The sequence below is a fragment of the Saccoglossus kowalevskii genome, chromosome 18 (genome assembly GCF_978046115.1).
Source record: "Saccoglossus kowalevskii chromosome 18, keSacKowa6.1, whole genome shotgun sequence".
Classification (NCBI taxonomy): Eukaryota; Metazoa; Hemichordata; class Enteropneusta; family Harrimaniidae; genus Saccoglossus; species Saccoglossus kowalevskii.
In genome coordinates this window covers 23,533,421-23,559,918 of record NC_140658.1, presented here as the reverse complement: position 1 = coordinate 23,559,918, position 26,498 = coordinate 23,533,421, and the positions used below count along the sequence as shown (strand labels likewise).

Here is a 26,498-nt window from a genome sequence, read left to right as displayed (position 1 = left end):
CTGCTGGCCACTGATGTGGTTTGTGGTGCAAAGGCATCCGCCTGGACAACTCTCCTTCCACAAGTCACTAACTTTGGACAGCTTTTCGCTGGATAATGCAGCGTCATCGTGCAAAGACTCATTTTCCTCAAGTTTGCCGTGTTCGATCGTTAGCATTATTTACGTCCATTGTTTTATGTTATATATTTATTTTTATCTTGTACTCTTATGCATGCATGTTCTATGTTGGACAATTATCTACATTTCCGATTTAGGTGTTTCCTTGTAACAATATAACGTAATCCATTACCACTTGTGACGAGTCGGGCATTTGTTGCCCACCCCTTACCCGTGTGGAAATATTATAATCTTATTACTAAATTATTATTGGTCTAGTGTTCTGGTTGTATCACACTATCCCTTGTAATGGGTGAGGCATTTTCTGCTCACCCCTTACGCGTGGAATAAAGTGCGCTGTTTAGACCATACTTGTGCAGCGTGTACTGTCTCACGTTTCGAAATGTCAGAGAACCCGTATTTTTCGCTACAACAAAACCCTATGACAATACAGAACAGTTAATAAATTGGAAGGCTGTACAATTAATAAATAATTGAATATCATTAGTAACAATCGTAAGACTGTATTCTGTTAAAAGTGATTCACCTAGTGATGTCTCGAACAGTAATCATATGTGCGACCTCTGATTATGTTGCAATTTTTGTTGGTTGAATCCGAGCAGGTATGTTGTGAATGTTCCAAAATGTGACGCAATGCTTCTGCACCACGCTTCACCATAGGCTGCACATGCACACATACATCGCGGCTTATTGTAACACATTGCGTTCACCCATCCATTTAACTAACTTATAATACATAACGTGTATCAGCTTGTCATGACATAATAAATAATACACTCCAAGATCGGATTTACTAAATGATCTACCCATAATAAGGTAGTGTTACATAGACACGTATGTAATCGGGTCATCGAGAAATATCCACTTTTCATTGAAGTGTATTTACATGAGTGAAGTCAAAAGTCAAAGTTACAGGGTTATCACATCATGTGATGCAACATGTATAAATTGTATGATAATATATCATCTAATCAATCTCTCAATGTCCATACAGTTAACAGTGTTACCGACTCAGTTTTTCTACTCCAGCTTGTCAATTTGACGATTTGACAATCATTCTTTCAATTCTTTCCAACTATATGATAACGTCGACATGCACCACATGGAAGGCTTATGCGGAAACAAAGCTCATACTATGGTACATTTTATCGGATTTGAAAAGAGAAAAGATAAGAATGTAATAAAAGTATACCAGTGTGCTTTAATGGCTTACGAAGACTCCACAGCTCTATTTGCTCAAATATTCACGTATCTAGCTTAGGCAAAAAGAGAATTATGGATAATCTGAATACGAGACAATGCCCGATTACGCCTCACAACCCAGAAAAACACGAATGAAGGACTTTATCTGATTTAACATCCTTAAGTATACGCTTTGAAGAATCTCAATTTCCAATATATTCAGTATGCTCTGTCAGCTTAGCGCATATATCAACATAAATAACTATATTCATCAATTACACGCTGCTCGCAGCTAAAATATGTATCATTGATAGGTGTATCATAGGTGATATGCCAACATATTGTGTTGCGTGTTTATAGATATATAATGTAGCAACATAACAGCACAGACAGGGAAGGCAATCGCAAACAGTAATTGAAAAACATTATACAATACACATTTATCTAGAAACCCAATTAGATGATTATCATTGGTACAATGTGCTAGGCGCTATTCTAATACTAGTGTTTGTATGAGTATAGTACACTCTATCGTAGTTGAAATTAGTCCGCTGCGAAATTTAAAAATGATATATGAGCAGTGTTCATGTTCGAAATGTTTCTATACTATGTACTCTGTTATGCCACAATTTTCAATCACGATATGGGAAACATACATTGCACAGGCTTAATCAGCGTTAGGAGTGAAAATAGTGAAGAAGAATATATAATGTCAAAGTTGGATTTCACAAACATTGAGAAACATCACATATCAGTATGCAGTTTGCTTTTAGATGGTATCCTAGTAACTGTGTTATCCTCTTCTGTTTATTATTACGTGTACTGTAACCATATATATATATATATATATATATATATATATATATATATATATATATATATATATATATATATATATATATATATATATATATATATATATATATATATCACCATTACTTTGTTTACTATTCATTGGGGTTAGATGGACCTTTCTGCCAATAAGAATTGATGGAAAACAAATCATTTTTGTATTTAAATGTATGTGGTCACGATTTTTGTGACCATTTTAAGGACAAGCCTAGAAATATTGATAGTGAAAAAATGTCGAACACATAATGCTGAAAATTACATTCGAACGTCTGCACCACCCAATAAAGCGAGGGTTGAATTTGGTTTCAAAGAAGTAAGGAACTCCAATGTAGTTAAATCATCATCTAAATGCAATAATTCGCAACAATATTATTTTTAGCGCTTGACCATTTGTGTATTTTTTTAACTATTCAAAAGTGTCCAATGACTGGTTAAAGTGGTTGAATAATACGCAGATCTCAGACTAGAGCATTACTTAAAAATTGGCAAAACTTTCAAATGTTCCCTGGGATAAAACGATCAGCCAAACGTTTTTTTGCGCAAGGTGAGGCAAATAGCGCCCTCTATAGTCATGTACAGCGCCACCGAGTGGAGATATTTTCAGAAATATACAGGGTCTGGTATTAGTCTTGTCTTATTGGCATTTTATCAGTATAAATTTTACACAATATAGAAAACTCTGCGACTATTGTTCATATATCATTTTCATTATTAAAAAACAAAATTTCAGGAATATTTGGGGCATATTTAGATCCATCATTCGCCAAATCAACATGCTACTTTCCTGCAGACGGTCTCCATAACTCGCACCTCCCACAAATTATACATCTGCATAAAAACATACAAATGAATCGTGTTTATCAAAGTATATGTGATTGTATCATGTAAAGATTGGTGATACAATGGTAATATATATGAAGGACATTTCACAGTTACTGGTGAAATGTGGCAATGATCACATAATGAAGGGGGCTCATATCAAGGTTTGATGTGGTAATTTCAAAAAAGTGATTGCCAAGACTTGTGATGTATCGATTATATCAATAAATATGTCAAAGTTTGTGGTAGAATGAGACAGTTACAAACTTACCATGATCAGACTTGTGTTTTGTCATAACTTCATTCTGTTTAGGATTGGTATGAAAATAGGTTGGTTGGTTGGCCAATCATCAAATCAAGTCAGTCTAATTCTAAGTTTATAATATTGTAGTTCATCATCATCATCATTAAGATCCAGATTGGGTGAATTTCTACAGCTTACACCTCTACATTCATCACACATGGAAGAGCATTCTAGTCCATGTTTTCTACATGTGCAACGTGTCGTTAGACAGTCTGCTTTACATTTACATCTGATAACTTTTAGTAATTTGTCAGGTGCAGGAGGCTTGTCAGTTTGGATAGCAAGCAATTCTCCCTTCTTCACTTTCCAGCCCCATTCTTCTGGATTGCCCTTTCCACACCAGAACCTGGTGGTATACCCGTTGACTATGGTAACCTACAGTTGCAGATGTAACGCTTGTAAGTAACTTTCTGAAAAAAAATCCCATTCTGAGTGAATCCAATGTTTCATCGGACTTGCCACCATATAAAAGGACCAACGCTTTTTCTCCTGACTCCACAATGTCGTCTTTTGAAGCATCATCTTGGTCAAACACTGAAGCATGACATTGAAACTGCTTGTTGGTTTAGAATGTTTTCAAAGACAGGCCCTTTCCTCAGCCATATATCCTGAATGTGGTGTCACAGCCCAAGACAGCATGTATAAATAATATGTTTTTGCAAACAAGTGGTCCTCGTTTGTCTTTGGTATGTTTTATGTCCCACACTTTGACTTCGTTTTTTTGTATTTCGCCGTGCCTCTGATTTTAGATACATTTTGTGACTATTTAAGTTGGCATGGTAGATCAACAACACTAACAAGTCTGTGTCCTCACCTACAACTGTCATTGGTGCATTGACTGCAGAGTCTACAACTGTCATCACTAAGGACATCTGCAACTTCTTCAGCATGTCGAACCTTGATTCCCTTCACTTCTAGTTCAGTTCCCAGGATATTAATGAACCGCAGCTTATTTGCTGCATTTGCAAGGAACTGTTGTTTCTTCATATTCATAACCATGTCAGAATCAGTTAATACTAGTAGACATTTTCCCTATCGAATGCCTAAGATGAGTTATGTCTTTTGTTGATGGTCAATCTGGACGGACATCAAAAACAACTGTTGATTCTTCACCACATTTGCGGTCAATGTAATCAAGGTAAAGTTTGCAGATGCCCTTATATGTTAGTCCTTGTGGCCATGGAATCCTCTGTAAAAGTGAACCTCCATCAATAACATACTTAACCTCAATGGACATGTCACTAGTAATGGGACCAACACATTTCCAGACTGCTTCGGGTAAAGCTGGCTTGTTTGCTTCCCGCACCAGTCCATCAGAGGCAAACATTGCTGGTGGATGAGTACACAGCTCATAGGTGAAAAGACTGGACAACTCGTATGTTGATACAATTCCCCTTGCAATGAAAACAAGTCTTTGAAATAACAACTGGGGATCAACTTATACTTCATCTGCATCAAGCTTTAATGATGTGTTCACACTTAATTTTTTAGCCTGTTCTTTTTTAGTGATTGAAAAATCACTTGCGCTTTTTAGAATCCCTGACTTTATTTTTTCAGCACCAATAGACCTAGCATTATCGACATTTACTGTGTCAACAGCAACAACTCCAGTAGCCATACTACATGGAGAAGAGTTGTTCGTGAATGGATTTCGTGCACAAATAAACTGTATCAACTCCATTAGGTCATTATGATCTCTAATTTGCCTGGTCTTTGCACTCTCTTTGTGTTGCTCACTTGTGATGTAAGAAACACCAGTGAACTCTTGCATTGCACGGTTGACTTCTGCACATACAGGTTTTGAGAGTAGCCAAACGGTATGTTGTATTTCTGACATACCTCTCCCCCTTGTCAGCCCACCACTTGTTTTGACACTCCTCATCAACACTAGCAAATGCAAGATCAGTCGGTATACCTGCCCAGTACCTGTCTGTCCGCCTAACCACATGGTATCCATTCAGGAATACATCAGCATTACTTTCGGATAGTTTTGACATAATCTGAAGATATATGTACACTGACTTTGCACAAAGATTATGGCCAGATGCAGCAAAGTATGGAATCATGTCTGGAAAAGCTTTTAGATGGAGAGATCAGTTACCAGTTCTTTCAGCTTAAATGAACTGCTGGAGTATTTCAATCATCTCTATGTACTGTACCATAACTTGGATGTTCTAAGGGAAGCGAGTGTTTCCTTAAATTGATTTTTTCCTGGATTAGAGTCAGTGCTTCCTCTGAACAAACCGATTCTATCTCTGTCTCGATTGCAAGCAGTCTCTCTGGGATGGTCCCTGCTTCTTTCAACTCATTTCCTCTTGATTCTTTTCCTGGTAATTGAAGGTCATACATCATTGACAAAAGCAATGCATAAAATGCTGCTTCCACTAGAATGTGACCCCTAATAGCCCTGGAAATGGCCTTGCTACTCAACAAATGTCCAACAACATTCTCGGCATAAATTGTCTCCAATAGTTCCTTAAGTCCAGATCCATTCATTAAATGTCCAATGCAACCCAGAAAACTCATTTGCACATGCAGACCACCCAGTCTGAGATCAATATTCCTCACACTGCTACTTGTGGGCTCATTCTGTTGGATTTCCAGTGATTTCCACTACAAAGGCTGGTCGAAGGTGGGTACTGGTGTTACATCATCCTTCTTGGCTTGTTCACTGATGAAGCACATAGTTGAGAAAATACATGGTTCATCAGTTGATTTCATATTGATCATTGACATGAACATTATTGATAACACCCCAGGATGAGGACCTTGATGTACCCTTTGCTTAAAACCATTCCAAGATGTCTAGATGGATGTAACAACAGAGAGATTTTCCACAGAAGATCAACATTCAATGTATTATCACCTGCTATCACTGGGTAACTGGGGATAAGTTAATTTGGCCATGCCCGTTGATAACTGCTTATAATATATAATATTGACTTTTGCAACAGAAACTATATCCTCGGATGTGATATGAACTTTAGGTATGGTGTTGTTCCACATTATCCCTGGTGTTATGTTCGTTATTATGCCCATACCATGAAACGTGTTCACCCCGTCAATGGTCCGGACATTATGCTCAACATTATCAGCTTCATGCTGTATAAAATGTCGGGTTGTAAAAACAGGAATATCAGTTCCTTGGTGAAAGGTGGCACTACGTTCAAACTTCTGTACCTCTGCATATGATGAACAAAGCCCATGACTATGGAGAGAGATTCAATGAGTAATCATGAGCCAAATGGGCGATGCATTTGAAAAGCAAGTCATATTTGTAATGTAGTCACTATAACTCGTGGGCGAACTGACTGCATGATGGCCTGCCCTACGGATGCCACCTTAACATCAGTGGCTTTTCCAACAAACATATGTTGAAGTAAAACTTTCAGGATGGATGGAAAGTATTCAATGGCTTTCTCAGTGCATTGCATTTCTTCAGTGTTTGAGTGTTAATGACTAGTTTTGCTAGACGATTTCATATCATTTTTAATAAGTTGTGCAACCGTTTTAAGAGCCGATTTTTTTCCTTGGATTCAGGGTCTTCTGTCTTTGCATGATAGTAGAAATCATGTAAAATTGCTGATGCTAAGAAGTCTGGCTTGTACCTTGCACCCACTCATTTTCGTGGATATTGAGTTTTGTTGTTGCAATGTTGCAATTCAGGGACACGCGAATCTAAATTTATCACAAGCATAAACAAGACGCGTTTAGTACGCACAAAAGCCTTCAAATCTTGGTAAAAGTTGTAAGTGTTTGCATTCAGAAAGTCTGAAAGTGTTCAAGCAAAAAAATCGGGACATAATCTTGTGCTACTTAAGGCTCGTCCGGTTGCCATATAAGGAAATCACGTGATGATAATCAAAAGTCACATTGACTTTACAAATTGAGCAATTTATTATGATTGACAGTCACGCAAGGACTTGCAAATGGCTTGTTTTAACTGTATTAAAATATGATTACTCTAAACTGAGCAATTTATACAGAAAGGAAAAAGAGAAGTAATCATAGCAAAGTGTTTATATAAGTCTTACCAAACAATCTTCCTTGTATAACAGGATTCAGCTATATTTTGGGAATATCAGGGTGTTTAAAAACCTCTGGAAATTACAAATGATTCATTAAAAGTTCAAACAGTGCTTAGTTTCCTAGATGCTGGTGCTTAGAAATAAATGAAAGATATTTTGTTATATCTGGTATCTGGTAAACCAAAAGATTGGTTGACTACTTGACAGGATTAAAATAATTGTAAATTGTAAAAAAAATGCTGACATCAGCAAATTTCTGTTCTATAACTGGTGGATAGTTTCTTCAGTTTATCTAAATAAAAAGTGTATAGAAAACACTAGCAATATATATATGAAATAATGTGTAGGCTGTAAGTAATATTAATTACGAAATATTAATGTAAGAAAAATCTAAAACGTACGAAAAACACTAACCCTTACTTCTACCCGTGTAAAAAAAAATTGCCCATGTTATCAGTTCTTGGGTTTTTTTTGGTAAATCTACGAAAAATTCCCTATCTTTTGATACCAAACTTGTTGTACTATTTACTTCCCGGTTCGGCCTGTTTCAGGGTAAATCCACTGGACTATAAGGAGAAAACTTACTTACATGTTGTAATCATAAAACAGTGATTTCAGAGTGCGGACAAAAAATGTGTCAAAGATTTAAACACTTCGATTCACATGGTGGCAATGTAAAAACTGTTCTGATACAAGGCAGAAGCGGAACAACAACAAACAAAAATTAAATAAATCTTCACAAATTAGGTAAAGCCATCAGCATGTCATGATTTTGGGGTCGAAATTGTCAATTCACTTCACATATTAAATGTCCACCAGCTACGAAATTTCTCTTCCGAACCTTCATATGTTTTCATACTTTGACCTCAGTAATGGTCAGTGGTACCTAGAGAATATACTGAACCCCAAAATTCATGGTTTAATTGTTGAAAACTACATTTTCTCAACATCATTGGACATGTGCTCTCGTTTCGCAAGTTACACAATTTTTTTACTGTGCGAACGAGGTTGGGAGATTTCAAACCTTGCCTTAGAACTGAAATTAAAAATAAGGTATATTTTGATATTTCAACCGTGAAATTTAATCTGCTTTTGGATATTGCAATACAATGTAATGCTACGAGTAAAAAGTAAGTGTCGCATTTCATGCTAAAAATACTACTGTCCGTTTTGTGGAATATGTAAATATATTCCATATATACATGGATTACCTTTAATCGTGTAACCAGTGCGTTTCTGAAACCGTGGATGTATTGATGTTTTTTTAAAAAATCAACATTTCATAATCACTTGCGGATAAACAGTCATTGAAAAGTGAAATGACGACCATATAGGTAAATAAAATTAAATATTACTGGAGATTATAAATTCATGCTCATAAATTACGATATTTGCTTTAAAAACATTAAGCAAATTTGGATTGCTCGTTGAAGTAATATACAGCAAATTGAACAACCTTATTTTTAAAACAAAATCTATTTTTATAAGGTCGGATTAAAAAAAATAACGTTCAGTCTGCTTTTTCAATGAAAACCTCGCTCCAATGTTACAACTTCATTTTGCGATATAAAATGTTCCCTTTGGCGTGAATGGTCTGAATTTACTACTTTCGAAATAATCAAATACTGACCTCACTTCTACCCGTACCCTGTATATTGGTAATGCAGTTTCACGATCCAACGAGGTTTAACTACACTGACGTCAAGAAACATATTACCATACGATGACACGCTTAATCTATATTATTTCGTCCATGTTTTGCACATGTATGCTGCGACTGAGGTGAGTTATTTTATGCATACTTGTATTATTACTACTGGCAAGGCGACATTCGATCGTGGTTGTCATTCCATCGTTGTTTTGATTAAATTTGCATAGCCGTTTAGAATATATTTGGAAGACTCATTGCGCTTGAGGTTAAAGGGCGGCAGTCATCGTGCTGCGTCATTTTCGATATGGGACTCATATCGACGTATACAACGCGTGTAAAATACATTGTTTATTTACATGAAATTCGAACACGCGCTGCGCGACGACTATCGCACTGTTATACATATGACCTCAAATGTCATCAATGCCAATTGTCTGTAGACCTAGGTTTCAAACAAAGTATTTGACTCAAATATATATGGCGGGTGTCACTGTGGACTTGGATGTGCACACGTGACATTCTTAAAAGTATACTGCGAGGTCTATATAAATTTATCTTTTTTTGTCAGTCACTCATTTGCATTGTGTTCTTCCATATACGGTTGGGTTTGCTATTCTCTATTTTGATGCTCGTATTTACAAAAATACAAGTTATATTCTGACACACTGGTATTGATATCTCTATAAACATACTGTTTATGAACTAATTAGATTGCACAATCGCAATACGGAATCGAAACGACCTCCACTATGTAAGCGCTTCAACAGCAATAATGTTACCTTTATTTCTGAATTCACTAGTCACTGTATGAAATTAAACAATCTGCTCCACCTTAATTTGTCTTTTTACAATTATAAAGTCAAAATTAAGTTCTCAAAACCATTGTATTAAATATATTCTCGATACTAGCAGTTTCAATTTCTTGGTGAGACTCTGGAGAATGTGATGACAACAAACTCGGTGAAGAAATTTGTTGGAAGACACGCATTTTCTGGTCTTCGCTGCCAATATTCTCAGCCGCTTCTTCGCTTCCAATATTCTCAGCCACTTCTTCGCTACCAATATTTTCAGTCACTTCTTTGATTCCAATACTCTCAGTCACGTCTTCGCTGCCAATATCCCCAGTCGCATTAACGTCGATGTGATTCGGCTCCGTAATATGACATTCGCTTTTGTGCCAGGTACTTGATTATATTTTTACTAATCCGTATTCATACAAATTCTCTATTAACCACGCCTCCAACTGTGCCATTCCTTCTGTATAACTATTAATTGTTCGTGAATAGAGTCAATTTGAGTAGTTCTTCATAGATTTTATTTAATATTTTTTTCGTTAGTTTTTTTTTTCAGTTTAAAAATATTTGCTTGATAGCGACTTCATCCTTTGTATATTTCTTAAAATACATACCAGCTGATAACCACCCCCAACTCCAGCATAGAAACTAGTCGTACAGATGATTATATTTATTGGGCTTCATGTGGTGTGGCAAGAAAGGTCAGTGCGTCCATCGATTGCACATTCAGCAGTCCAAAAACAAGAGTACCTTCGCATTTGAGAGAAATACCTTCTTTTTTTGACGGGGACGTAAAAGCAGACGGACCCCTGTGCTGTTTCTATCTTCAGTACACGTACAAGGTCCAGTTGTTCCTATCACAAAGAGCAGTGGTTTCTATGGCTCAACTGAAGTTTGTAATATGCCGTCCCTCATTTCTGAGGCTGTAATGTCCTGTTGACCAGAGATTATTATATAAGTGGTTAATATGCATCCTTAATTAGATGAATACCGGCTAAATAAAAATAAAATAAAATGTTTAGCCACTATGACGCCGGTATCTTTAATTCTGGTTACTGGTATTCCTTGTATTTGAACGTTGTTCCATCTGTTTGTACTGATGGACATTTAACATTGTATATAAATCCCTGTCAGAGATTAGTGTTGGTTCATCTCTGTACAAATTAATTGAAACAGTAGATACAATTCCCTCATTCTATGTACAGATATAATTACTGGCTACAATTTAAATAATAATGAATTTCTATTAAGACGGCTTTCATGACATTTATACATATGCTATGAAAATGAAATGATTCTCTGGGGTGGTGAGATTTGTCTACAAATACTATGGTACCGAAGACTTTATGATTTCCGATAATCAGGATGACGTCAGATGCGATTCTGCTGTGATACGAACTTGAATGTCTTAGGCCGAGGTGATTCCAGCACTCTGTATGAACTTGAGGTTAATAAACATTGGTGAACTTGGTTAGACGAGTCAACAAACTCATTTATGCATTTCTGTTAGTTTGCATAACATTCCTGTTGTCTTGAGGTTATTCGTTGTATAACAATGATGTATGGAACCTGATGTGGTAGTTTCCCAAATTTTTTTTTGCTTTCGACCAATTAGAAATGAGCAGTGTAAACAAAGTGATGTCATCTTGATTTACATATGTTTCCTTATAAATTGGACAAGAAATCGTGGCCTGGGGCTGCATGTTGGACGATCCACCAAAAGTATGGTATACCACAGATAACGTCACCATTGAACTCCTGATTGAGAACTTACTCCCTGGTCGTTCTAGTGTCAGCTATCGTATGGCACAGTGTTCTCGTGATGTGAGTCACCCCTGGAAACCAAGTCGGCTGAAGTTTGTCGCCACGTTTTTGCTCCAGTTCGACCTCGTTACGTCCGGTAAAGTAAATCTACCTTACACGCGCAAACAGCAAGGTTTCAGTTTCAGTTTCCCTCTGCCTCACCTGCATATTTCAACCGCAGTTACGTTTATCGAAACCGTCTAAAATATGGTATGGCTATTATAGTAAATCCTCCCGCACGTTTACGCTAATCCAAGAGTATGTACACGCTTGATCTACTCGACCTCAATGCAGCTCGCCTCTTTCTGAATAATACTGAATACTGAATAATATTATCTGACCGCTAAAGAAATCCCGACTGGACGCATCTACAGGTATTTGACTGCTATTAATTATTCATGATGTCATTGATTATTCATGAGTGGAGGGGTGAAATGTTGCTTCGATTCGATCGCAGAGATGGATACTTTAACTTTCTAAGTTCAAAGGCGATATATACATCCATGGCGCTGTTAGATAAATTCTCCCTCACTGGCAGATGTTGATGCCCAGGGGTGTGTGTAGTCAATTTGTCTATCAATATGGGCTAAAGTTTTCTTCTAAGGTGGTCGTCTGTTTTGTTAATTTATATTATGCCAATAAATGAAATATGTCATGGTTGGTTTTATTAAAGTGCATGGCTACTGATGTGTCCTGGTTGTGTCTCACTGTCGATAGGTGGTTATTAAATCTGGTTCTGAGCTCCGTCTTTGTTTCGCCAACATATTGTTTTTTAAAACCGTTTGCAAGTGATGGGATAAATGACATTTCTAGTTGTGCAAGTGATGAGGTGCTTTATGGTACATGTATATACTTTGTTATTTGTGGTGCTATGGAAAATGGTAGTATTATGTGAAAATTTACAAACAGTGCAACCCCTCTTGGAGCCGCAGTTTGTGGAACCAGGTGGGAGAGTCGAGTTTTTTTGCAGGTATTAATATTGCCTGCCTGGTCTATGTGAACTTTAACATCAAGAAATTAAATGACTGATTGTAAATATTCTACTGTGAATTTTATAGTGTCATGAAATGTATTGATGAACTGATGAAATTGGTTAATATCGGTCTGGTTAGTAGTAAAATTGTGAAAAAGTCGTATATGAAACGAGAATAATGAATGGGAAAGCTTGCAATTGGTGCTAGTGATAATAGATTGGTTTAAGTTTACCCATAAAGATATTGGCATAACTCGGTGCCTTTTTTGGCCCATAGCAGTGCCAAATATCTGTAAATAGTTGTTACCATTAAATGTGAAATTATTGAGACTTAATGTGAGGGAACGTATTATGGTCGATGAAGTTTTAACTGGTCTGCGGTCAAGGGCTTCCTGGCACGCAAGAATACCTTCTTCAATGGGTATCGGTATAAAGGGACGTCACATCAAATGTGCCCAATGCTTAGGAATCTGACCTAAGTTGTTTAGTTTGTGTAAGAAATGTGTAGTGTTTTTTATATGTGGTTCAAAGGATGTTACCAAATGCTGTAAATAGTGGTCAACAAATTCTGATATCTTTTGGGTAGGGTGGTTAATACATTGTAGTTGAAATGATTGGTCTGAAGTGCGACCCCTCTTTGTGGATTTTAGTTAGCATGTAGAATTTACCAGGACTTGGGTTGTTGCAAACCAGAAAATCTTCTTGTTTAGTGATATTATTTTCAACCAGTTCATTTTCGTTAGCTCCCCTAATAAGTTTGTTGATTTTGTTGGTCGGATCTGATTTTAATTTTTTGTAATGTTTAGTGTTTAGTGTTATTGGCTTCAGAAATAAAAACTGTATCCATCATCGCAATAGCTTGATGACAATATCTTGTCTCTTCGCCAGATCGACAAGGGCTTCTCTTTCTGGTTTGCTAAGAATATACCAGACTTTGTTATGGCAACGACTAAAATCAGTGACATCATCATTAACTAGGGTAATACGTTTCTAAGTACGGGTCACGATTGCGGGGTAAAAATGAACTTTTTTTACGAAATGGGTCAGCTATACAAGATTCTGTTTTCACCTTCAATGTAAAAAAATGTTTGTATTTTAATTGAGCGCTCCAACTTTAACATTTGATGGTGAATAGGTTTATGAATTCTAATGTCATTGAAGTTCAACAACGACATACATACGTTTAGCACCATTAATGGGTACATGTACATTTATCGTATGAATTGTGTGACTACAATCTGTTTTAATACGAAAATAACACGAAGATTGTCGCAACAATACACTTGGTCATTTATGTAATAATGACGTTTACCATATACCTCGTATTGCCCGGCCTCGTAACGCTATGGGAATCCCGATGCGCGAGCCGTGCAATAATTTTCCATATCACGCCCGGGCCCCGTTTACCATATTTGGTAAACGCGTCTATTTCCTGGAACTACTTTCTGTTTATAAACAACGCGCGTAATTTGCGTCTGCGCTTCGATAATGGCTGACGATATTATTCTGTGGATGGAAAATATACCGAAAACACAAGTTGGACTCATTATTACCCTGACGAAAGCCGGCATTCCACCACAACCAATCATAAATATAACTGGTCACAAAAACGTGTCAAGTTTACAGCACTACGATACTCACATTCAGCTGGCATCGGTGTCGCGGGATACACCCAGCGACACCGATGCCAGCTGACTGTCTGACGATACTGTATCTCAACGGAAGATAGTCGGCGCATTTCAGATATTCTTGGTTACGCCAGAATCTGGAACTGTAAACCAAACTGCTTCTTGTCAAGCAATTGTTTCTCGTTCACCGACTAAGGTTTTTAACAACTGTGAAATTAACGTGTCTTCACCCGTCTTTACCTGTGGCTACAACATCAGCTCCAAGAAATCGTCCGTTGTCGGACGGTCAGTAAATGGCCAACTTAGCTGGACTGTAGTGTCCATTCTTAAGAAAGAAAGTTTATAATGAGTTCGTATTTATTACCGTTAAATATTGTTATAAATTTAGGTTCATTTGCTGTTTCATTAAAACGTAATTTTTGGATATATTTGGTGACATTAGTTTGTCTATAGATCCCTGTCACTGACGTCATGCGGTACCGGTCTATTGTGTGAGACATGTTGACGCGTTTGCGTCATTTAGAATCCATCGTATAAATCCGCACCAGTAAAAAGACCCGTATCGAAACCCGGATGAAATCGAATAGGTTTTCTTTTGGGCCAGACGTGCGAAAAATAACATAACTAAAGACTTTTTATTTATATAATGTATATGATAAAACCTTTATGGACTGGATACGGCTTTTGCTGCCCTCGTTCGTACGGCTTACGCGTGTTAAGCCACTATTTTGGTATTTGCCACTATTTTGGTACCGTGTCAATAATGAGCGGCCTAGGAGGTGGCAGTAAAGCCTATTGAATACTACTAATGAGCAAGCGGACAATAACTATATCGACAATAAAGACCGCCACTAGTAACCAAACTATTTGCAGCTTGTTTGGACATTGGTGGATTGTAAAAGTATCAACGTTTAGCCTGAAAATAAAATAAACTGAAGGCGTGTTCCAAATTAATTGTTTCTTGAAAATGGATTTAATGACAAAAATTCTTTAACAGTAAAATTGCACACAAATTATACTTCACTATAGGAATAGTACCAAAATAGTAGCACATATGATTTAATTGGCGGGAACTGCTACACTTCACAATAGGGATGGTACCAAAATATGGGCACATATAATTTAGTTGTCGGGAACTGCTATACTTTACTATAGGGATGGTACCAACATAGTGGCACATATAATTTAGTTGGCGGGAACTGTTATACTTCACTATAGGGATGGTACCAAAATAGTAGCACATGTAATAAAGTTGGCGGGAACTGCTATACTTTACTATAGGGATGGTACCAAAATAGCAGCACATATAATTTAGTTGTCGGGAACTGTTATACTTCCCTATAGGAATGGTACCAAAATAGTAGCACATATAATTTAGTTGGCGGGAACTGCTACACTTCACTATAGGAATGGTACCAAAATAGTAGCACAAATAATTTAGTTGTCGGGAACTGTTATACTTCCTTATAGGAATGATACCAAAATAGTGGCACATATAATTTAGTTGGCGGGAACTGCTACACTTCAATATAGGGATAGTACCAAAATAGTGGCACATATAATTTAGTTGGCGGGAAATGCTATACTTCCCTATAGGAATGATACCAAAATAGTAGCACATATAATATAGTTGGCGGGAACTGCTATACTTCCCTATAGGAATGATACCAAAATAGTGGCACATATAATTTAGTTGGCAAGAACTGCTACACTTCACTACAGGAATGGTACCAAAATAGTGGCACATATAATTTAGTTGGCAGAAACTGCTATACTTTACTATAGGGATGGTACCAAAATAGTGGCACATATAATTTAGTTGGCGGGAACTGCTATACTTCACTATAGGGATGGTACCAAAATAGTAGCACATATAATTTAGTTGTCGGGAACTGCTATACTTCACTATAGGGATGATACCAAAATAGTGGCACATATAATTTAGTTGGCGGGAACTGCTATACTTCACTATAGGGATGGTACCAAAATAGTAGCACATATAATTTAGTTGTCGGGAACTGCTATACTTCACTATAGGGATGATACCAAAATAGTGGCACATATAATTTAGTTGGCGGGAACTGTTATACTTCCCTATAGGAATGGTACCAAAATAGTAGCACATATAATTTAGTTGGCGGGAACTGCTACACTTCACTATAGGGATGGTACCAAAATAGTAGCACAAATAATTTAGTTGTCGGGAACTGTTATACTTCCTTATAGGAATGATACCAAAATAGTGGCACATATAATTTAGTTGGCGGGAACTGCTACACTTCAATATAGGGATAGTACCAAAATAGTGGCACATATAATTTAGTTGGCGGGAAATGCTATACTTCCCTATAGGAATGATACCAAAATAGTAGCACATATAATATAGTTGGCGGGAACTGCTATACTTCCCTATAGGAATGATACCAAAATAGTGGCACATATAATTTAGTTGGCAAGAACTGCTACACTTCACTACAGGAATGGTACCAAAATAGTGGCACATATAATTTAGTTGGCAGAAACTGCTATACTTTACTATAGGGATGGTACCAAAATAGTGGCACATATAATTTAGTTGGCGGGAACTGCTATACTTCACTATAGGGATGGTACCAAAATAGTAGCACATATAATTTAGTTGTCGGGAACTGCTATACTTCACTATAGGGATGATACCAAAATAGTGGCACATATAATTTAGTTGGCGGGAACTGCTATACTTCACTATAGGGATGGTACCAAAATAGTAGCACATATAATTTAGTTGTCGGGAACTGCTATACTTCACTATAGGGATGATACCAAAATAGTGGCACATATAATTTAGTTGGCGGGAACTGCTATGCTTCACTGTAGGGGTGGCACCAACATAGTGGCACATATAATTTAGTTGTCGGGAACTGCTATACTTCACTATAGGGATGATACCAAAATAGTGGCACATATAATTTAGTTGGCGGGAACTGCTATACTTCACTATAGGGATGGTACCAAAATAGTAGCACATATAATTTAGTTGTCGGGAACTGCTATACTTCACTATAGGGATGATACCAAAATAGTGGCACATATAATTTAGTTGGCGGGAACTGCTATGCTTCACTGTAGGGGTGGCACCAACATAGTGGCACATATAATTTAGTTGGCGGGAACTGCTACACTTCACTATAGGGATGGTACCAAAATAGTAGCACATATAATTTAGTTGTCGGGAACTGCTATACCTCACTATAGTGATGGTACCAAAATAGTAGCACATATAATTTAGTTGTCGGGAACTGCTATACTTCACTATAGGGATGGTACCAAAATAGTAGCACATATAATGTAGTTGTCGGGAACTGCTATACTTCACTATAGGGATGGTACCAAAATAGTGGCACGTATAATTTAGTTGTCGGGAACTGCTATACTTTACTATAGGGATGGTACCAAAATAGTAGCACATATAATTTAGTTGTCGGGAACTGCTATACTTCACTATAGGGATGGTACCAAAATAGTAGCACATATAATTTAGTTGTCGGGAACTGCTATACTTCCCTATAGGAATGATACCAAAATAGTGGCACATATAATTTAGTTGGCAAGAACTGCTACACTTCACTACAGGAATGGTACCAAAATAGTGGCACATATAATTTAGTTGGCAGAAACTGCTATACTTTACTATAGGGATGGTACCAAAATAGTGGCACATATAATTTAGTTGGCGGGAACTGCTATACTTCACTATAGGGATGGTACCAAAATAGTAGCACATATAATTTAGTTGTCGGGAACTGCTATACTTCACTATAGGGATGATACCAAAATAGTGGCACATATAATTTAGTTGGCGGGAACTGCTATACTTCACTATAGGGATGGTACCAAAATAGTAGCACATATAATTTAGTTGTCGGGAACTGCTATACTTCACTATAGGGATGATACCAAAATAGTGGCACATATAATTTAGTTGGCGGGAACTGTTATACTTCCCTATAGGAATGGTACCAAAATAGTAGCACATATAATTTAGTTGGCGGGAACTGCTACACTTCACTATAGGGATGGTACCAAAATAGTAGCACAAATAATTTAGTTGTCGGGAACTGTTATACTTCCTTATAGGAATGATACCAAAATAGTGGCACATATAATTTAGTTGGCGGGAACTGCTACACTTCAATATAGGGATAGTACCAAAATAGTGGCACATATAATTTAGTTGGCGGGAAATGCTATACTTCCCTATAGGAATGATACCAAAATAGTAGCACATATAATATAGTTGGCGGGAACTGCTATACTTCCCTATAGGAATGATACCAAAATAGTGGCACATATAATTTAGTTGGCAAGAACTGCTACACTTCACTACAGGAATGGTACCAAAATAGTGGCACATATAATTTAGTTGGCAGAAACTGCTATACTTTACTATAGGGATGGTACCAAAATAGTGGCACATATAATTTAGTTGGCTAGAACTGCTATACTTCACTATAGGGATGGTACCAAAATAGTAGCACATATAATTTAGTTGTCGGGAACTGCTATACTTCACTATAGGGATGATACCAAAATAGTGGCACATATAATTTAGTTGGCGGGAACTGCTATACTTCACTATAGGGATGGTACCAAAATAGTAGCACATATAATTTAGTTGTCGGGAACTGCTATACTTCACTATAGGGATGATACCAAAATAGTGGCACATATAATTTAGTTGGCGGGAACTGCTATGCTTCACTGTAGGGGTGGCACCAACATAGTGGCACATATAATTTAGTTGTCGGGAACTGCTATACTTCACTATAGGGATGATACCAAAATAGTGGCACATATAATTTAGTTGGCGGGAACTGCTATACTTCACTATAGGGATGGTACCAAAATAGTAGCACATATAATTTAGTTGTCGGGAACTGCTATACTTCACTATAGGGATGATACCAAAATAGTGGCACATATAATTTAGTTGGCGGGAACTGCTATGCTTCACTGTAGGGGTGGCACCAACATAGTGGCACATATAATTTAGTTGGCGGGAACTGCTACACTTCACTATAGGGATGGTACCAAAATAGTAGCACATATAATTTAGTTGTCGGGAACTGCTATACCTCACTATAGTGATGGTACCAAAATAGTAGCACATATAATTTAGTTGTCGGGAACTGCTATACTTCACTATAGGGATGGTACCAAAATAGTAGCACATATAATTTAGTTGTCGGGAACTGCTATACTTCACTATAGGGATGGTACCAAAATAGTGGCACGTATAATTTAGTTGTCGGGAACTGCTATACTTTACTATAGGGATGGTACCAAAATAGTAGCACATATAATTTAGTTGTCGGGAACTGCTATACTTCACTATAGGGATGGTACCAAAATAGTAGCACATATAATTTAGTTGTCGGGAACTGCTATACTTCACTATAGGGATGATACCAAAATAGTGGCACATATAATTTAGTTGGCGGGAACTGCTATACTTCACTATAGGGATGGTACCAAAATAGTAGCACATATAATTTAGTTGTCGGGAACTGCTATACTTCACTATAGGGATGATACCAAAATAGTGGCACATATAATTTAGTTGGCGGGAACTGCTATGCTTCACTGTAGGGGTGGCACCAACATAGTGGCACATATAATTTAGTTGTCGGGAACTGCTATACTTCACTATAGGGATGATACCAAAATAGTGGCACATATAATTTAGTTGGCGGGAACTGCTATACTTCACTATAGGGATGGTACCAAAATAGTAGCACATATAATTTAGTTGTCGGGAACTGCTATACTTCACTATAGGGATGATACCAAAATAGTGGCACATATAATTTAGTTGGCGGGAACTGCTATGCTTCACTGTAGGGGTGGCACCAACATAGTGGCACATATAATTTAGTTGGCGGGAACTGCTACACTTCACTATAGGGATGGTACCAAAATAGTAGCACATATAATTTAGTTGTCGGGAACTGCTATACCTCACTATAGTGATGGTACCAAAATAGTAGCACATATAATTTAGTTGTCGGGAACTGCTATACTTCACTATAGGGATGGTACCAAAATAGTAGCACATATAATTTAGTTGTCGGGAACTGCTATACTTCACTATAGGGATGGTACCAAAATAGTGGCACGTATAATTTAGTTGTCGGGAACTGCTATACTTTACTATAGGGATGGTACCAAAATAGTAGCACATATAATTTAGTTGTCGGGAACTGCTATACTTCACTATAGGGATGGTACCAAAATAGTGGCACATATAATTTAGTTGTCGGGAACTGCTATACTTCACTATAGGAATGGTACCAAAATAGTATCACATATAATATAGTTGGCGGGAACTGCTATACTTCACTATAGGGATGGTACCAAAATAGTGGCACGTATAATTTAGTTGTCGGAAACTGCTATACTACACTATAGGGATGGTACCAAAATAGTGGCACATATAATTTAGTTGACAGAAACTGCTATACTTTACTATAGGGATGGTACCAAAATAGTGGCACATATAATTTAGTTGGCGGGAACTGCTACACTTCACTATAGGGATGGTACCAAAATAGTAGCACATATAATTTAGTTGTCGGGAACTGCTATACTTCACTATAGGGATGATACCAAAATAGTGGCACATATAATTTAGTTGGCGGGAACTGCTATACTTCACTATGGGGATGATACCAAAATAGTCGCACATATAATTTAGTTGGTAGGAACTGCTATACTTTACTATATGGACGGTACCAAAATAGTAGCACATATATTTTTGTTGTCGGGAACTGCTATACTTCACTATAGGGATGATACAAAAATAGTAGCACATATAATTTAGTTGGCAGGAACTGCTATACTTCACTATAGGGATGATACCAAAATAGTGGCACATATAATTTAGTTGGCGGGAACTGCTATACTTCACTATAGGGATGATACCAAAATAGTAGCACATATAATGTTGTTGTCGGGGACTGCTATACTTTACTATAGGGATGGTACCAACATAGTAGCACATATAATTTAGTTGTCGGGGACTGCTATACTTTACTATAGGGATAGTACCAAAATAATATTATTCTGTAGACGGGGTCTGTTATTATTCGATATAGGATTGGAACCAAAATAGTGGCATGTATTATTCTGTTGTCGGTATCTGTTATTATTCGATATAGGAATGGTACAAAATAGTGGCATGTATTATTCTGTTGTCTGTATCTGTTATTATTCGATATAGGATTGGTACAAAAATAGTGGCATGTATTATTCTGTTGTCGGGATCTGTTAACATTCGATATAGGAATGGGATAAAAATAGTGGCATGTATTATTCTGTTGTCGGGATCTGTTATTATTCGATATAGGATTGGTACAAAAATAGTGGCATGTAATATTCTGTTGTCGGGATCTGTTATTATTCGATATAGGAATGGTACAAAAATAGTGGCATGTAATATTCTGTTGTCTGGATCTGTTATTATTCGATATAGGATTGGTACAAAAATAGTGGCATGTAATATTCTGTTGTCGGGATCTGTTATTATTCGATATAGGAATGGTACAAAAATAGTGGCATGTATTATTCTGTTGTCGGGATCTGTTATTATTCGATATAGGAATGGTACAAAAATAGTGGCATGTATTATTCTGTTTTCGGGATCTGTTATTATTCGATATAGGATTGGTACAAAAATAGTGGCATGTAATATTCTGTTGTCGGGATCTGTTATTATTCGATATAGGAATGGTACAAAAATAGTGGCATGTATTATTCTGTTGTCGGGATCTGTTATTATTCGATATAGGAATGGTACAAAAATAGTGGCATGTAATATTCTGTTGTCTGGATCTGTTATTATTCGATATAGGATTGGTACAAAAATAGTGGCATGTAATATTCTGTTGTCGGGATCTGTTATTATTCGATATAGGAATGGTACAAAAATAGTGGCATGTATTATTCTGTTGTCGGGATCTGTTATTATTCGATATAGGAATGGTACAAAAATAGTGGCATGTAATATTCTGTTGTCTGGATCTGTTATTATTCGATATAGGATTGGTACAAAAATAGTGGCATGTAATATTCTGTTGTCGGGATCTGTTATTATTCGATATAGGAATGGTACAAAAATAGTGGCATGTATTATTCTGTTGTCGGGATCTGTTATTATTCGATATAGGAATGGTACAAAAATAGTGGCATGTATTATTCTGTTTTCGGGATCTGTTATTATTCGATATAGGAATGGTACAAAAATAGTGGCATGTATTATTCTGTTGTCGTGAACTGTTATTATTCGATATAGGAATGGTACAAAAATAGTGGCATGTATTATTCTGTTGTCGGGATCTGTTATTATTCGATATAGGAATGGTACAAAAATAGTGGCATGTAATATTCTGTTGTCTGGATCTGTTATTATTCGATATAGGATTGGTACAAAAATAGTGGCATGTAATATTCTGTTGTCGGGATCTGTTATTATTCGATATAGGATTGGTACAAAAATAGTGGCATGTAATATTCTGTTGTCGGGATCTGTTATTATTCGATATAGGAATGGTACAAAAATAGTGGCATGTATTATTCTGTTTTCGGGATCTGTTATTATTCGATATAGGATTGGTACAAAAATAGTGGCATGTAATATTCTGTTGTCGGGATCTGTTATTATTCGATATAGGAATGGTACAAAAATAGTGGCATGTATTATTCTGTTGTCGGGATCTGTTATTATTCGATATAGGAATGGTACAAAAATAGTGGCATGTATTATTCTGTTGTCGGGATCTGTTATTATTCGATATAGGAATGGTACAAAAATAGTGGCATGTAATATTCTGTTGTCTGGATCTGTTATTATTCGATATAGGATTGGTACAAAAATAGTGGCATGTAATATTCTGTTGTCGGGATCTGTTATTATTCGATATAGGAATGGTACAAAAATAGTGGCATGTATTATTCTGTTGTCGGGATCTGTTATTATTCGATATAGGAATGGTACAAAAATAGTGGCATGTATTATTCTGTTTTCGGGATCTGTTATTATTCGATATAGGATTGGTACAAAAATAGTGGCATGTAATATTCTGTTGTCGGGATCTGTTATTATTCGATATAGGAATGGTACAAAAATAGTGGCATGTATTATTCTGTTGTCGGGATCTGTTATTATTCGATATAGGAATGGTACAAAAATAGTGGCATGTATTATTCTGTTGTCGGGATCTGCTATTATTTAATATACGATTGGTACGAAAATAGTGGCATGTATTATTCTCTTTCAATATACGAAAGGTTCCAACATAGGAGTGTGCATTCTTTTGTTGTCACATGACCCATAACAATTTTTAATTCCCTTTGTTAATGTACTGATCATTGCATTATCAGATTCCCGGGGAATTATTCGAAATTTTGCATAGTGAAGCCATACCTACCTTGCCAAAACCAATGTATTGTATGTATGTTCAATGGGTACAAAGTATACCCTGATGGTGGCTGAACTGCGGGAGTTCAAGCCCATTAGTGACCCTCAAGTAAATCCCAAAATGGGGAAAGGGGCGCAGCTAAATAATTATCTATTCAAAATTACAGGCACATATATGAACATATAAACTGAAAAACGAGATTGGAATGTGAAACACGGCATTGCGTGTTGTGTTGGCCACACTGTTTCTAATCCCTGCCAGGTGGGCTTCAGCTCTATTTCCCACTCTTTATCTCCTCCACTAGCTGGCTAGTTTGTGGGATTTGTCCACCCATGTTTTGTAATATATGCTAATACAGTTGTGTTGTCGCAATGGATGGGAACTGTTTTATTCTATACTTCATCTAGAAAGCAATCTAATGCCCCCCCCAACATATTAGGTATGTTTATGTGGAGCTGTGCTTTGCAAGGGAGCCACTCCCCATTCTATTTTCAAGGCGTCCATGACCAGTGTTATAGCCGCAGTTGATGGAGCAATCTGTTATCTCCGTCTTATGTTGGTTAAGTCCATCCACTTGATGGCAGTCAAGCTTTGTGGGGTCCATGATATTTCTCATGTGGCGATCCACACAACTGGAGTGTGTGGACCTGGACGAGCATACCTTTGAGAGCTGTTTGAGGCACAAGGCCTCTCATAGATGAAGCCATTTCCAAAAAGCTCAATAATTGTCTGAGCTGTGCGTGCATGCAAAAAGTGTGGCTGCCGGGTCTCTCAACCTGAAACACTCCCAAGAATACATTCCCGGAAATACTAAATGTGGGATATGATTGTTTGAAGGATGTGTGCTAAAATTACTGCTCTTGTATCAACCAGATATTGATAAAATGGATTCACATTGTTGGCCTGCTGTGCAGCCACAAAACTGGCACTGCCATTAATTTTGGGAAAAAAAACTGTGAGGCTACAATGGGCAAACATTGAACTAATATCTTGAATCAAATGTTTGAGTGATATCAGGAAATCCCCTGATGTACACAGCAGTGTACCTCTGCTGGGGTCACCATCACATAAAATGCTCTGAGAGAATATACTGATTCAGTTGGCTTGGGTCTATATTGTTCTTTATTGTTCACCAAAAATATGGGGGAATAACAGGCACTGCACTGCTGCCATTTGCCAATAATTCTCTCACTTCCTGGAAAATCATGCCTACCATTACTCGTGGCAGAGCCATTGACACTGGTGATGGAGTCAACTGAAGCTTTTTGGCCAACTTGATCTTGTAGCTGTGCTTGACTTCTGAAAGGTCCTACAGGGTCATTGTGGTAGTTTGCTACGGTAACCGAACAATTTAACGTCACAGGAAATAAGGGTTGGGAAACAAAATGAATCCTTTAATTCATACCACTGAAAACACCTGACCCCAACCACATCCACCTCAACCTCAACGATCATTTCCATGGTTGATATGTTTGTTCCTGTATTCCCCTCGACCAGACTGTCATTATTGGGCATTCTGACCCTATGAATGAGATTATTGTTCGTGTGTATCTGTCTTCATATTTAGAACACATATTATATTGGTGCATCTATGCCTAGCATCATTGGTTCTGGCAATATGTTTGACTGCTGCCTCTGTTGAGGCCCTCAAAATGGCAAACTACCTAGGCAGAACTGGGCTAAACTAATTCCTTATATTTGGTCCCATTGAATCAAAATAGTTTTGCAGGCCCCTGTTCAGTGAATATCCTTTTACCATAAATACAACATTCTGGGTGATGTTAGCCATGTAAAAAACGGGACACGTTACGATCAGCAAATTCTTGTATTGTCCATTGAGTGCCAGCTTAAAGCCAGAGACTGCAGCAAGCACTTGGTAAATCAGAAAAATGCAACTTATGTGGAAATTAAAATTTATTTAACATGGTGCCCAAGGTTAGACATTCTTCCTTGCAAAAGAATGGTACATCTGGGCCCACCAACAGTACTGGATCATATGATACAGGGTCCCCTTTACAATCTGGTTTGTCACCAGAAATACAGTACTCATGTTCCCACTTGTAATCAAATGGTGCTTTGGCGTGGTGTGGAATTTGCAACCCTACCTAATATCCCTGCCCTCTGCTCGACGAATGAATCAACAGCAGGTGGCAGTGGTATAACAGTGGATCTACACTGAGGTTATTGTACCATCTCAGTCACCTCATATACTTATCTATCCCAAGAATTTTTCTATTTGGGCTACATTTTTTGAGTAGACTTGACTCATCAGAAAATATAGAACTAAACTAAAGGGCACTGGACCCCACACATGATCAATTTTATTGTCATATTGGATGATCCCATGTTTAAACCAAATTTGAAAGAATCCCATACACACGACCAAGATCTGGTTTCAGGACAATGTATATATCGGTATATACATATTGATATATACCGGTATATCACAAGATGTTTGATGCATGTGTACAGTTAGAATGTTAGCAGTCCTGGCATGTTAACGATGCAGCTGGAGATGTACGCTTGTACACACACACACAAGATCAATCCCAATCAGTTCCCATTTTTGAACAAAACAATGTGACATACAAATGTAACAACCCACTATGTATGATGCTCATATCAAGTTTGTTGTGATCTGCCTTTACACTGCTGGGAAATTAGTGTGACCATGCCAACCACAATTAGTGTACACCATGAACCTAGGTCAAACTGTAAGCCCCTAATTTGTGCTACACATGAACAGTTGTTTTTAAATTATTAGACATAAATCATAGAGATCAAAGCTTTATGCTTCAATCAAGTTTAAATTTTTAAAGCAAACATTTTGTAGAATATAAACACAACACAATGTGGTATTGCAAGAAGCAGAAATAATATATTTTTGTCTTG

At 37.1% G+C, this 26,498-nt stretch overlaps 1 protein-coding gene and 1 pseudogene across 1 annotated transcript in view; one reads left to right on the top strand and one right to left on the bottom strand.

Moving 5' to 3' along the window:
- The first annotated feature begins 9,045 nt into the window (after nt 1-9,045).
- LOC146731932 (solute carrier family 35 member G1-like) overlaps nt 9,046-26,498 on the top strand; it is a 32,601-nt gene continuing 15,148 nt past the window's right edge. Inside the window, exon 1 of the mRNA XM_085492816.1 lies at nt 9,046-9,084. The gene's annotated coding sequence lies outside the window, so the exon portion shown is untranslated. The remainder of the gene's footprint in view (nt 9,085-26,498) is intronic.
- LOC146731934 (uncharacterized) lies at nt 9,819-25,121 on the bottom strand (annotated as a pseudogene).